This window comes from Aquarana catesbeiana, linkage group LG03, assembly GCF_042186555.1.
Source record: "Aquarana catesbeiana isolate 2022-GZ linkage group LG03, ASM4218655v1, whole genome shotgun sequence".
Classification (NCBI taxonomy): domain Eukaryota; kingdom Metazoa; phylum Chordata; class Amphibia; order Anura; family Ranidae; genus Aquarana; species Aquarana catesbeiana.
The window spans coordinates 243546312-243558489 of NC_133326.1; positions in this window are offsets into that span (position 1 = coordinate 243546312).

The window sequence follows — 12178 nt, forward strand, 5'->3', positions numbered from 1 at the left end:
GTATTTTTCTCAGATATTACAAAAGTGGTGAGTCAGGATAGGCACACTCCATCATAGTGAATATTTAATCTATGATTTTTATTGCCTTTTTTTGTTTTGTTTCTTTTCTTTATATATTTATTTATTTTTAGTAAAGATAATACAGAAGCATGCAGCATAAAGTATAAGTACATTGCCATACTATAAGACAATCGCCTCTAAAATACAAATAAACAGAAGAGAGGGCATATCCAATTTTTTAAAAAAAGTATGGATCAGCAAAAACTGTACATGTACAAGTTATTTTATTCGGAGTGGTAGGGTTCACCGTATTCCTTATAAGACAAGCATGCACTGTGGTATTTCCAAGTGGACCACTGTGCCCTAAAGGCCTGTTGCTTACTATTTTGATGGCAAACATTCATTCAGATTGTGTTTGCATGTTTAAATTATACACGAAGGAGGGTCCTTCTGTTTCCAATCTTCTGGCAGTGATTTTACAATGAGTAATAAAGGACCTTTGTTCTGCAGGCCGCTGCTTATTGTTTAGCAACAGTCATGCCATAGATGGGTTAATTGGGGGTCTATATCACATCAGAAATAGAGACGACAGTGTCCCAGAATTTTGAAACTTTAAATTAGGCCGACCAAACATGTAGAAGGGTACCAGTGTCCCCCCGTAATCTCCCCAACATGTACTGTATGTGAAGGAGCGGGGAAGATTTTGGCTAGGCGAGCAAGGGTATAGTTAATAGTGTGTTAATTTAAGGGAAGTTTCTCAGTGAGTGACACAACTTTTTAAGAGGCCATCATATAGCCTGTGCCTATTGGACTGGCTAAAATGACTGATATAAGTTTACTTCCCTATGTAGCATAGACTGTGTTTGTCCAGCAAGGAGTCCTGAATAAGAATGCAGTACATGTAATTGGATCAAGTATCAACACATAGTGGTAATGTGGATACACATAACATACTCGGTGCCACGTCCCAAAATCATTATTGGATATAGAGATAAATTTGGGCTTGGACTTTATGGGCACAATACTCAATTTTGTATAATTAAAAGCTGAATTTTATTAAATATATAAAGTATTGTATTAAAAACAAAAGAATAAAGAAAGCAAATACAGAAATCAGTTCATAGAGATACAGTTACAATTATACACTCCATACATAGCTCAGTATCATGTACACAAGTTATATAAGGATAGAATACCGGTCATTGAAAATGGGTGTCTAGAACTCACTCAACATGTTACACGCCATAGCACTGTGCCCATCATTTGCAGCCTCACTGTTCCCATCATATGCAGCCTCACTGTGCTCATCAATTGCAGCCTCACTGTGTCCATCATATGCAGGCTCAATGTGTCCATCAATTTCAGCCTCACTGTGCCCATCAAATGCAGCCCCGCTGTGCCCATCGATTGCAGCCTCACTGTACCCATCGATTGCAGCCTCACTGTGCCCATCAAATACAGCCTCACTGTGCCCATTAGATGCAGCCTCACTGTGCACATCTAGTGCAGCTCTATCTCTCAGCCGCTCTCCACCCGAGCGGCTGTTTAGATGTTTTTCCCGGCTACTATTGTTACTATGGATCAGCATCAGGTCTTTCATCACAGATAACTAGTCCGTATGCTGAATTACCATCTGAAACTACACACAGATGTCTGTGATTTTTGTCCTTGTACATAGAGATTAACCCATTGGGGTAAATAAGATACTCCTGTTTTTTCGGCAATATGCCCTATTGGATATTTCCAGCGGCATATTTCTTATTTTAAGGATATATACCGTAAAAAGTTTTTATTGTCCTCTTCCCCATTATAATTCTGTTTGGCTCCTTATACTCCACTACTATGAATATGTAAATTTGTTCCATGCTCCTGAAGAAGTGCTATGGCATGTAACATGTTGAGCGAGTTCTAGACACCCATTTTCAATCACTACATAGCTCCTCTTTGACAACAAAGTAAATTATGGTGGAATGACCGGTATTCTATCCTTATATAACTTGTGTACATGATACTGAGCTATGTATGCAGTGTATAATTGTAACTGTATCTCTATGAACTGATTTCTGTATTTGCTTTCTTTATTCTTTTGCTTTTAATACAAAACTTTATATATTTAATAAAATTCAGCTTTTAATTATACAAAATTGAGTATTGTGCCTATAAAGTCCAAGCCCAAATTTATCTCTATATCCAATGCAGTACATGTAAGATATGTTTTTCCTCAGTGTAGTTTGATCTTTGTAGAATGTGAGGATTGCTGATGGAGTTGATCTGCCATTTCCATAGCAGGGAATTCAAAATGTGTCTGAGATGCAGATATTTATAAAAGACCCTGATAGGTAGGCCAAAATGATTTTTGTTGCTTTTATTAAAGCATTACTAAAGCCCAATAGCCTATACCTAAAACACTTAGTTATTGATTAATATAGCACAGAGGTTTAACCATTTTTTGCCAAATAGTGCAGAAAGACTCATATTTCTATTTGTGTACAGCCACATCATATCTCCATGTCACTTAAAAGAACTTCTGGACAAGGGCCACTCATTGCACAGCTACCTTCAGTTATCTGATTACAGTATTTAGGATTTCAAGACCCATTAGTTATAAGATTAGTCAAACCACCCATACCACTTCAATGATTAAATATACTCCACGTGAGGATGCTGAGTGAGCTTGGGAACCGCTTTCAATTAATTTGGAGGTGTGTCTTCATCTCAGGCTGCCTGTGCATGTAGGAGCAGGCAGTGTCCACACATCAGAATGTAGTCCTGTTATTAAGAGCATGCATGCAAGGGTAACAATAGGACAAAAGGACCAGGTGTGGGGAAAGAAACTACCCTACAATCGAAAGACAGAGCTGACAACGAGGGGAAATCATAGAAGTGCAGGAAAGGTAAGATTAGATACAGGAAGAGGGCCAGGAAGTGTGAGCACTGGCAGCCATAAACATGCTTCCTGGTCATCAGGTCCTGGGGCCACCCATGTTTATTTCAGTATAAGTTGCAGAACAGTGCTCACACTGTAGGATGTTCAGAGTGCTGTTGAAAATAGCCAGTGCTGGAGCGACTGGGGAAGAGACTGCAATTGTTACATGACTGCAACTCTACAGCTACTTTTAAAGTAAGGAAAATAATATTGATAATTATTGACTCAGCATATTTATCCAAATCCCCTGTTTTTTATCAATATCCTGTAATCGGATGACAATGCTGTTCCTTCTGAAGTGAAAATCGCACAGCAACCTCGCCCTGGTCTTAGCTGAGCATATCATTTTAAATTTACTTTAATTAAAACACAAATGAAAGCCTATCTCTAACTAATAAATGTTATGCAGTTTGTACAACATTATTATAAGTATTTAGATAGCACTGTCAATTTATGGAGTGCTTTGCAATATACAGTATATTGTACATTCACATCAGTCCCTGCCCTCAACTCACATAATAGGGCCAATTAACCTACCAGCATGTCTTTAGAGTATGGGAGGAAACCCCGTACCCAGAGGAAAGCCACACAGACTCCAGACAGGTAGTGCCATGGTTGGGATTTGAACCAATAAACCTAGTGCTACTAGGCAAAAGTGCTAACCACTTAGCCACTGTGTTGCCATGTATGTATTTTAGAAAAAAAGGCTTAAGCCATGTAAATAAAATCACCCCCATTGGTGATGGTTTGTCACAAACCTGCAACTACCACTTTTGCAGGACAGATGTGGGAAAAAAATATTAAAATTTGTTTTGATACTTTTGGATGGGCACACATGTCCATGGACTCAAATATGGTGACAGTTTTTGAAAGTTTGTAATCATACACACTGCATTTGGTTTTTAAAAAATGAAATAAGGAAATGTACGTGATTTTAACCACTTCAGCCCCGGAAGGATTTACCCCCTTCCTGACCAGAGCACTTTTTACAATTTGGCACTGCGTCGCTTTAACTGCTAATTGCGCGGTCATGCAATGCTGTAACCAAACGAAATTTGCGTCCTTTTCTTCCCACAAATAGAGCTTTCTTTTGATGGTATTTGATCACCTCTGCCGTTTTTATTTTTTGCGCTATACACGGAAAAAGACCGAAAATTTTGAAAAAAAATGATATTTTCTACTTTTTGTTCTAAAAAAAATCCAATAAACTCAATTTTAGTCATACATTTAGGCCAAAATGTATTTGGCCACATGTCTTTGGTAAAAAAAATGTCAATAAGCGTATATTTATTGGTTTGCGCAAAAGTTATAGCGCCTACAAACTAGGGTACATTTTCTGGAATTTACAGTCTTTAATTTATGACTGCCTATGCCATTTCTTGAGGTGCTAAAATGACAGGGCAGTACAAAACCCCCACAAATGACCCCATTTTGGAAAGTAGACACCCCAAGGAAATTGCTGAGAGGCATGTTGAGCCCATTGAATATTCATTTTTTTTGTCCCAAGTGATTGAATAATGAAAAAAAAAAAAAAAAAAAATTACAAAAAGTTGTCACTAAATGATATATTGCTCACACAGGCCATGGGCATATGTGGAATTGCACCCCAAAATACATTTAGCTGCTTCTCCTGAGTATGGGGATACCACATGTGTGGGACTTTTTGGGAGCCTAGCCGCATACGGGGCCCCGAAAACCAATCACTGCCTTCAGGATTTCTAAGGGCGTACATTTTTGATTTTACTCCTCACTACCTATCACAGTTTTGAAGGCCATAAAATGCCCAGATGGCACAAACCCCCCCCAAATGACCCCATTTTGGAAAGTAGACACCCCAAGCTATTTGCTGAGAGGCATGTTGAGTCCATGGAATATTTTATATTTTGACACAAGTTGCGGGAAAGTGACAATTTATTTTTTATTTTTTTTTTTTTTTTGCACAAAGTTGTCACTAAATGATATATTGCTCACACAGGTCATGGGCATATGTGGAATTGCACCCCAAAATACATTCTGCTGCTTCTCTTGAGTACGGGGATACCACATGTGTGGGACTTTTTAGGAGCCTAGCCGCGTACGGGACCCCGAAAACCAATCACCGCCTTCAGGATTTCTAAGGGTGTACATTTTTGATTTCACTCTTCACTGCCTATCACAGTTTCGGAGGCCATGGAATGCCCAGGTGGCACAAACCCCCCCCAAATGACCCCATTTTGGAAAGTAGACACCCCAAGCTATTTGCTGAGAGGCATGGTGAGTATTTTGCAGCTCTCATTTGTTTTTGAAAATGAAGAAAGACAAAAAAAAAAATTTTTTTTTTCTTTTTTTAATTTTCAAAACTTTGTGACAAAAAGTGAGGTCTGCAAAATACTCACTATACCTCTCAGCAAATAGCTTGGGGTGTCTACTTTCCAAAATGGGGTCATTTGGGGGGGGGTTTGTGCCACCTGGGCATTCCATGGCCTCCGAGACTGTGATAGGCAGTGAAGAGTGAAATCAAAAATTTACGCCCTTAGAAAGCCTGAAGGCGGTGCTTGGTTTTCGGGGTCCCATACGTGGCTAGGCTCCCAAAAAGTCTCACACATGTGGTATCCCCGTACTCAGGAGAAGCAACAGAATGTATTTTGGGGTGTAATTTCACATATTCCCATTGCATGTTTGAGCAATATATCATTTAGTGACAACTTTGTGCAAAAAAAAAAAAAAAAAATAATAATTTGTCTCTTTCCCGCAACTTGTGTCACAATATAAAATATTCCATGGACTCGACATGCCTCTCAGCAAATAGCTTGGGGTGTCTACTTTCCAAAATGGGGTCATTTGGGGGGGTTTTGAACTGTCCTGGCATTTTATGCACAACATTTAGAAGCTTATGTCACACATCATCCACTCTTCTAACCACTTGAAGACAAAGCCCTTTCTGACACTTTTTGATTACATGAAAAAATTATTTTTTTTTGCAAGAAAATTACTTTGAACCCCCACACATTATATATTTTTTTAAAGCAAATGCCCTACAGATTAAAATGGTGGGTGTTTAATTTTTTTTTTTCACACAGTATTTGCGCAGCGATTTTTCAAACGCATTTTTTGGGGAAAAAACACACTTTTTTACATTTTAATGCACTAAAACACACTATATTGCCCAAATGTTTGATGAAATAAAAAAGATGATCTTAGGCCGAGTACATGGATACCAAACATGACATGCTTTACAATTGCGCACAAACGTGCAGTGACAACAAAATAAATACATTTTTAAAAGCCTTTAAAAGCCTTTACAGGTTACCACTTTAGATTTACAGAGGAGGTCTACTGCTAAAATTACTGCCCTCGATCTGACCGTCGCGGTGATACCTCACATGCATGGTGCAATTGCTGTTTACATTTGATGCCAGACCGACGCTTGCGTTCGCCTTAGCGCGAGAGCAGGGGGGACAGGGGTGCTTTTTTTTTTTTTTTTTTTTTTTCTTTATTATTTTTTTGCTTTTTTATCTTATTTTAAAACTGTTCCTTTCATTTTTTTTTTTTTTTAATCATTTTTATTGTTATCTCAGGGAATGTAAATATCCCCTATGATAGCAATAGGTAGTGACAGGTACTCTTTTTTGAAAAAATTGGGGTCTATTAGACCCTAGATTTCTCCTCTGCCCTCAAAGCATCTGACCACACCAAGATCAGTGTGATAAAATGCTTTCCCAATTTCCCAATGGCGCTATTTACATCCGGCGAAATCTAAGTCATAAAATGCTCGTAGCTTCCGGTTTCTTAGGCCATAGAGATGTTTGGAGCCACTCTGGTCTCTGATCAGCTCTATGGTCAGCTGGCTGAATCACCGGCTGCATTCTCAGGTTCCCTGTTGAGACAGGAGAGCCAGAGAAAAACACGGAAGACGGTGGGGGGGGGGGCATTCTCTCCCACTGCTTGTAAAAGCAGTCTAGAGGCTAATTAGCCGCTAGGATTGCTTCTACATGAAAGCCGACCGCTGGCTGAAAAGAATGATACCAAGATGATACCTAAACCTGCAAGCATCATTCTGGTATAACCACTCAAAGTCGTGAATGCTGTACCTGAAGACAAAAAAATGGTTAACAATAAAGCACAGTAAACGGTAAAGTATAAATAATTACATACCTGAAAAACAAACATGATAAAACATAATAACAATAAAACATTGCAGAATAGAATACAGTAAAAAAGAGCAGAACAATAGAGAGAGAATAAAGAGAGAGAGAACAATAAAATGACAACTATTATTTTTTATTTTATATTTTTGTTTGTGTTTTTTTTTTTTTTTTTTTTTTTTACACTTTTTTTGTAACTGTAACTTTTATAACTGTAACCGGTTCCAGGTTCGGGTCTCTCAAAATGCGATGGCATCTTGGGAGACCCTGTGAAAGTGTGCCTAGTCTGTGGAATGCTGTACCCTACGCTAATACTCAGCTAGTGAATGGTAGCGTTCAAAACATTCACCAATGCAAAGACCAGGATTGTCAGGACAGGAGGGACAATAATAGTGGGTGTCACGCCTATATCCGCGCTTGCTGCAGACACATCTTTTTTGGGGGGGTTCGTTGGGTAGGGGTACTCGGGAGGACATAAAAATGCCTCTCATGCAGCCGACTGCATTTGGTTGGGGATGTGAATGGGGGAAGTACGGGCGCTGCAGAAGTGGTGGGTTCCCAATTAGGATTGGCGAATGCACCAGGAAGGGCACTATGGGCATGACGGGCCTGTGTTTGTCTTCTTGGTGGCAGCGGGACACTACTTGTGCTTGCCACTTCACCAGCTTGAACTGCACTTATGGGACTCGCCACGTCACCAAGTGTTACTGCAGTGCTGGTTTGACTACGACCGGGGTGTACTAGGCCACTGGCGCTTGCCAGTTCACCAAAACGCTACCAAAAAAACTGTTAACGATCGCAGGGATCAGGCCTGACTCTGCGAACGCTGCAGTTATGCATTTAGTGTTTTGTAAGTGACAGTGATCGATCGATACTGCACTTGGGTGGGCTGGGCTGGGCCGGGCGGAGGGGCAAAACGCAGGTGCTAGCAGGTATCTGGGCTGATCCCGCTAACACTGCGTTTTTGGGAACCCTAAACTGCTGGGGACGCCAGTATAGATCTGATCGGATCAGATATTGATCAGTTCAGATACTATACCACTAAGGGAGGTGTACAGTGCGTGCGTGGGTGTTAGCGCTACTGGCACTAACCTGACGCTGCCTGGGGCTGGTGCTTGCCAGTTCACCAAAACGCTACAAAAAAAACTGTTAGCGATCGCAGGGATCAGGCCTGACTCTGCGAACGCTGCAGTTATGCGTTTAGTGTTTTGTAAGTGACAGTGATCGATCGATACTGCACTTGGGTGGGCTGGGCTGGGCCGGGCGGAGGGGTAAAACGCAGTTGCTAGCAGGTATCTGGGTTGATCCCGCTAACACTGCGTTTTTGGGAACCCTAAACTGCTGGGGACGCTAGTATAGATCTGATCGGATCAGATATTGATGCGTTCAGATACTATACCACTAAGGGAGGTGTACGGTGCGTGCGTGGGTGTTAGCGGTACTGGCACTAACCTGACGCTGCCTGGGGCTGGTGCTTGCCATTTCACCAAAATGCTACCAAAAAAACTGTTAGCGATCGCAGGGATCAGGCCTGACTCTGCGAACGCTGCAGTTATGCGTTTAGTGTTTTGTAAGTGACAGTGATCGATCGATACTGCACTTGGGTGGGCTGGGCCGAGCTGGGCGGAGGGGCAAAACGCAGGTGCTAGCAGGTATCTGGGCTGATCCCGCTAACACTGTGTTTTTGGGAACCCTAAACTGCTGGGGACGCTAGTAAAGATCTGATCGGATCAGATATTGATCTGTACAGATACTATACCACTAAGGGAGGCGTATGCTGCGTGCGTGGGTGTTAGCGGTACTGGCGCTTATCTGATGCTGCCTGGGGCGACGCATATCACCGCCGGGCGATCAGGGGGCTAAATCTTTATTCGGTAATAAACGGCGGGTGCCCTGACATTATAAAAAATAAACAAACTAACCAGCGTCACCCGTAACGGTTATACAGTGATCAGTGGTGAAAGGGTTAACTAGGGGGCAATCAAGGGGTTAAAACATTTATTAGATAGTATATGGGGGTCCCTGTCGCTATAAAACTCTGACGGCGAACCTAAATATTTACCTCACTAACTAGCATCACCAGCGACACTAATACAGCGATCAGAAAAATGATCGCTTAGCGACACTGGTGACAGGGGGTGATCAAGGGGTTAAAACTTTATTAGGGGGGGTTAGGGGGGTACCCTAGACCTACAGGGGGCCTAACACTCACTGCCCTAACACTGTAACTGTCACAAACTGACACCATGCAGTAATCAGAAAAAAAAAAAAAAAAAAAAAAAAAACCTGCTTGGTGTCAGTTTGTGACAGGGGGGGGGGGGTGATTGGGGGGGGATCGGGGGGCGATCGGGGGGGGGATCGGGGTGTTTAGTGTGCCTGGCATGTTCTACTGTGTGTAGTGTGTTGGTGCACTTACATTGCAGTCTTCTCTCCTCGGCCCGGAACGGAAAATACCGAGCCGAGGAGAGATGACATCATTTCCTCTGCCTCTGTGTACAATACAGAGGCAGGGAAATGATCCCATTGGCTGAGAGCGATCGCGAGGGGGGGGCCACGAATGGATGGCCTCCCCCTCACCTCCGATCGCCGGGGGAGATTTGCCGACCGCCGCAGGCACCGGGGGGGGGTCCGATCGGACCCCCCACCCGCGGGCAGGCAAGGACGTACATACACGTCCTTTTGCCTGCCCGTGCCGCTCTGTCGACGTATATAGTCGTGCGGCGGTCGGCAAGTGGTTAATGTAGCAATCCATTGTCTTTTTATTAGGGTGGATTCACACTTTTCCCTTGTGGAAAAACACCATGCAGTAATACTTTGGTAAATGTACAGGTGCATCTCAAAAAACTTGAATAACATCAAAAAGTCAATTTATTTCAGTAAGTCAATTCAAAAAATGAAACTCATATATTATATAGATTCATTACACACAGAGTGATATATTTCAAGCGTTTCTTTCTTTCTTTTAATTCTGATGAATATGGCTTACAGCTAGTGAACACCCAAAATTCAGTATCTCAAAAATTGGAATATTACATAAGATCAATAAAACAAAGGATTTTTAATAGAGAAATGTTGGCTTACTGAAAAGTATGTCCATTTACAGTATAGTATACACTAGTATACACTCCATACTTGGTTGGGGCTCCTTTTGCATGAACTACTGCATCAATGCGGCGTGGCATGGAGGCGATCAGCCTGTGGCACTGCTGAGGTGTTATGGAAGCCCAGGCTGCTCTGATAGCAGCCTTCAGCTCGTCTGGATTGTTGAGCAGGTGCCAAGTCCTGCTGGAAAATGAAATCAGCATCTCCATTAAGCTGGTAAGCAGAGGGAAGCATGAAGTGCTCTAATATTTCCTGGTAGAGGGCTGTGCTGACTTTGGACTTGATAAAACACAGTGGACCAACACCAGCAGATGACATGACTCCCCAAATCATCACTGACTGTGGAAACTTCACACTGGACCTCATGCAACTTGGATACTATGCCTGTCCAATCTTCCTCCTTAATTTCAAAAATGAAATGCAAAATTTACTTTCATCCGAAAAGAGGACTTTGGACCACTGAGCAACAGTCCAGTCCTTTTCTCCTTAGCTCAGGTAAGATGCTTCTGACGTCAGGAGTGGCTTGACACAAGGAATGCGACAGTTGTAGCCCTTGTCCTGAATACGTCTGTGTGTGGTGGCTCTTGAAGCACTGACACCAGCCGTAGTCCATTCCTTGTGAATCTCCCCCAAATTCGTCAATTTGCTTCACAATCCTCTCAAGGCTGCAGTTATCCCTGTTGCTTGTGCACCTTTTTCTATCACACTTTTTTATTCCACTCAACTTTCCATAAATATGCTTGGATACAGCACTCTGTGAACAAGAGCTTCTTTAGCAACTACCTTTTTTGACTTAGCCTCCTTGTGGAGGCTGTCAGTGACTGTCTTCTGGACAACTGTCAAGTCAGAAGTCTTCCCCATGATTGTGTAACCTACTGAACCAGAGTGAGAGACCATTTAAAGGCTCAGGAAACATTTACAGTGGAACCTCGGATTACGAGCATAAGCCTTTCCAGGAGTATGCTCGTAATCCAATGTACTCGCATATCAAAGCGAGTTTTCCCATTGTAGTCAAGGGAAACGAAAATAATTTGTTCCGCATTGACTTCAATGGGATGCAATACCGCATGCGGCTAGAGGCGGGGGGCGCTGGAGAGCCTCAGAAATGGCCGAAAAGGCCCAAGGGACACTTCAGCAAACCTCGGAAAGACTCCATTCACAAGCCTTTCCGAGGTTTGCCGAGGTCAGCCGAACTGTCCTCAGGCCTTTCCGTGCATTTCCGAACGGTGCCAATCGGCTCTGGTGCCCCCCACCTCAGGCCAAAAGCGGTACTGCACACCACTTTTAGCCTGAATCCTGCTTGTTTTGCGAGACAACACTTGCAAACCGAGTTAGGAATTTTAGAAATACAGTGCTCGGTTTGCGAAACGCTCGTTAACCATGTTACTTACAAACCGAGGTTCCACTGTACAGGTGTTTTGCGTTAATTAGCTGATTAGAGTGTGACACCATGAGTCTACAATATTAAACTTTTTCACAATATTCTATTTTTCTAAAATACTTAATTTTGGGTTTTCACTAGCTGTAAGCCATAATCATCAAAATGAAAAGAAAGAAATGCTTGAAATATATCCCTCTGTATGTAATGAATCTTTTGAATTGAATTACTGAAATAAATTAACTTTTTGATGATATTCTAATTTTTTGACATGCACCTGTATATTCATTGCAGTACACTCATTATGAATGTCACCCCAACATATGTACAATAAAAATAAATAAAAAATACCTGCTAAAGCAAACCACAAAGCATGGATGTGAATAATCTTTATATAGCGTGTTTCCACAATGGAAAAGTGTGAATCCACCCTAATAAAAAGACAATGAATTGCTACATTAAAACCTCATACATTGTAAAGCGCTGCGTAAACAGGCGCTATATAAATCCTGTATAATAATAATAACAATATTTCAAAAATACTGAAGGTGTTTTTTAGCAGCCCATTCAAAATTTGCTGTCTTAATGAAATGTGCATCACACAAAAACATTATTGCGCATCATTTTAAGAGAGATTTGTTTTGAGAG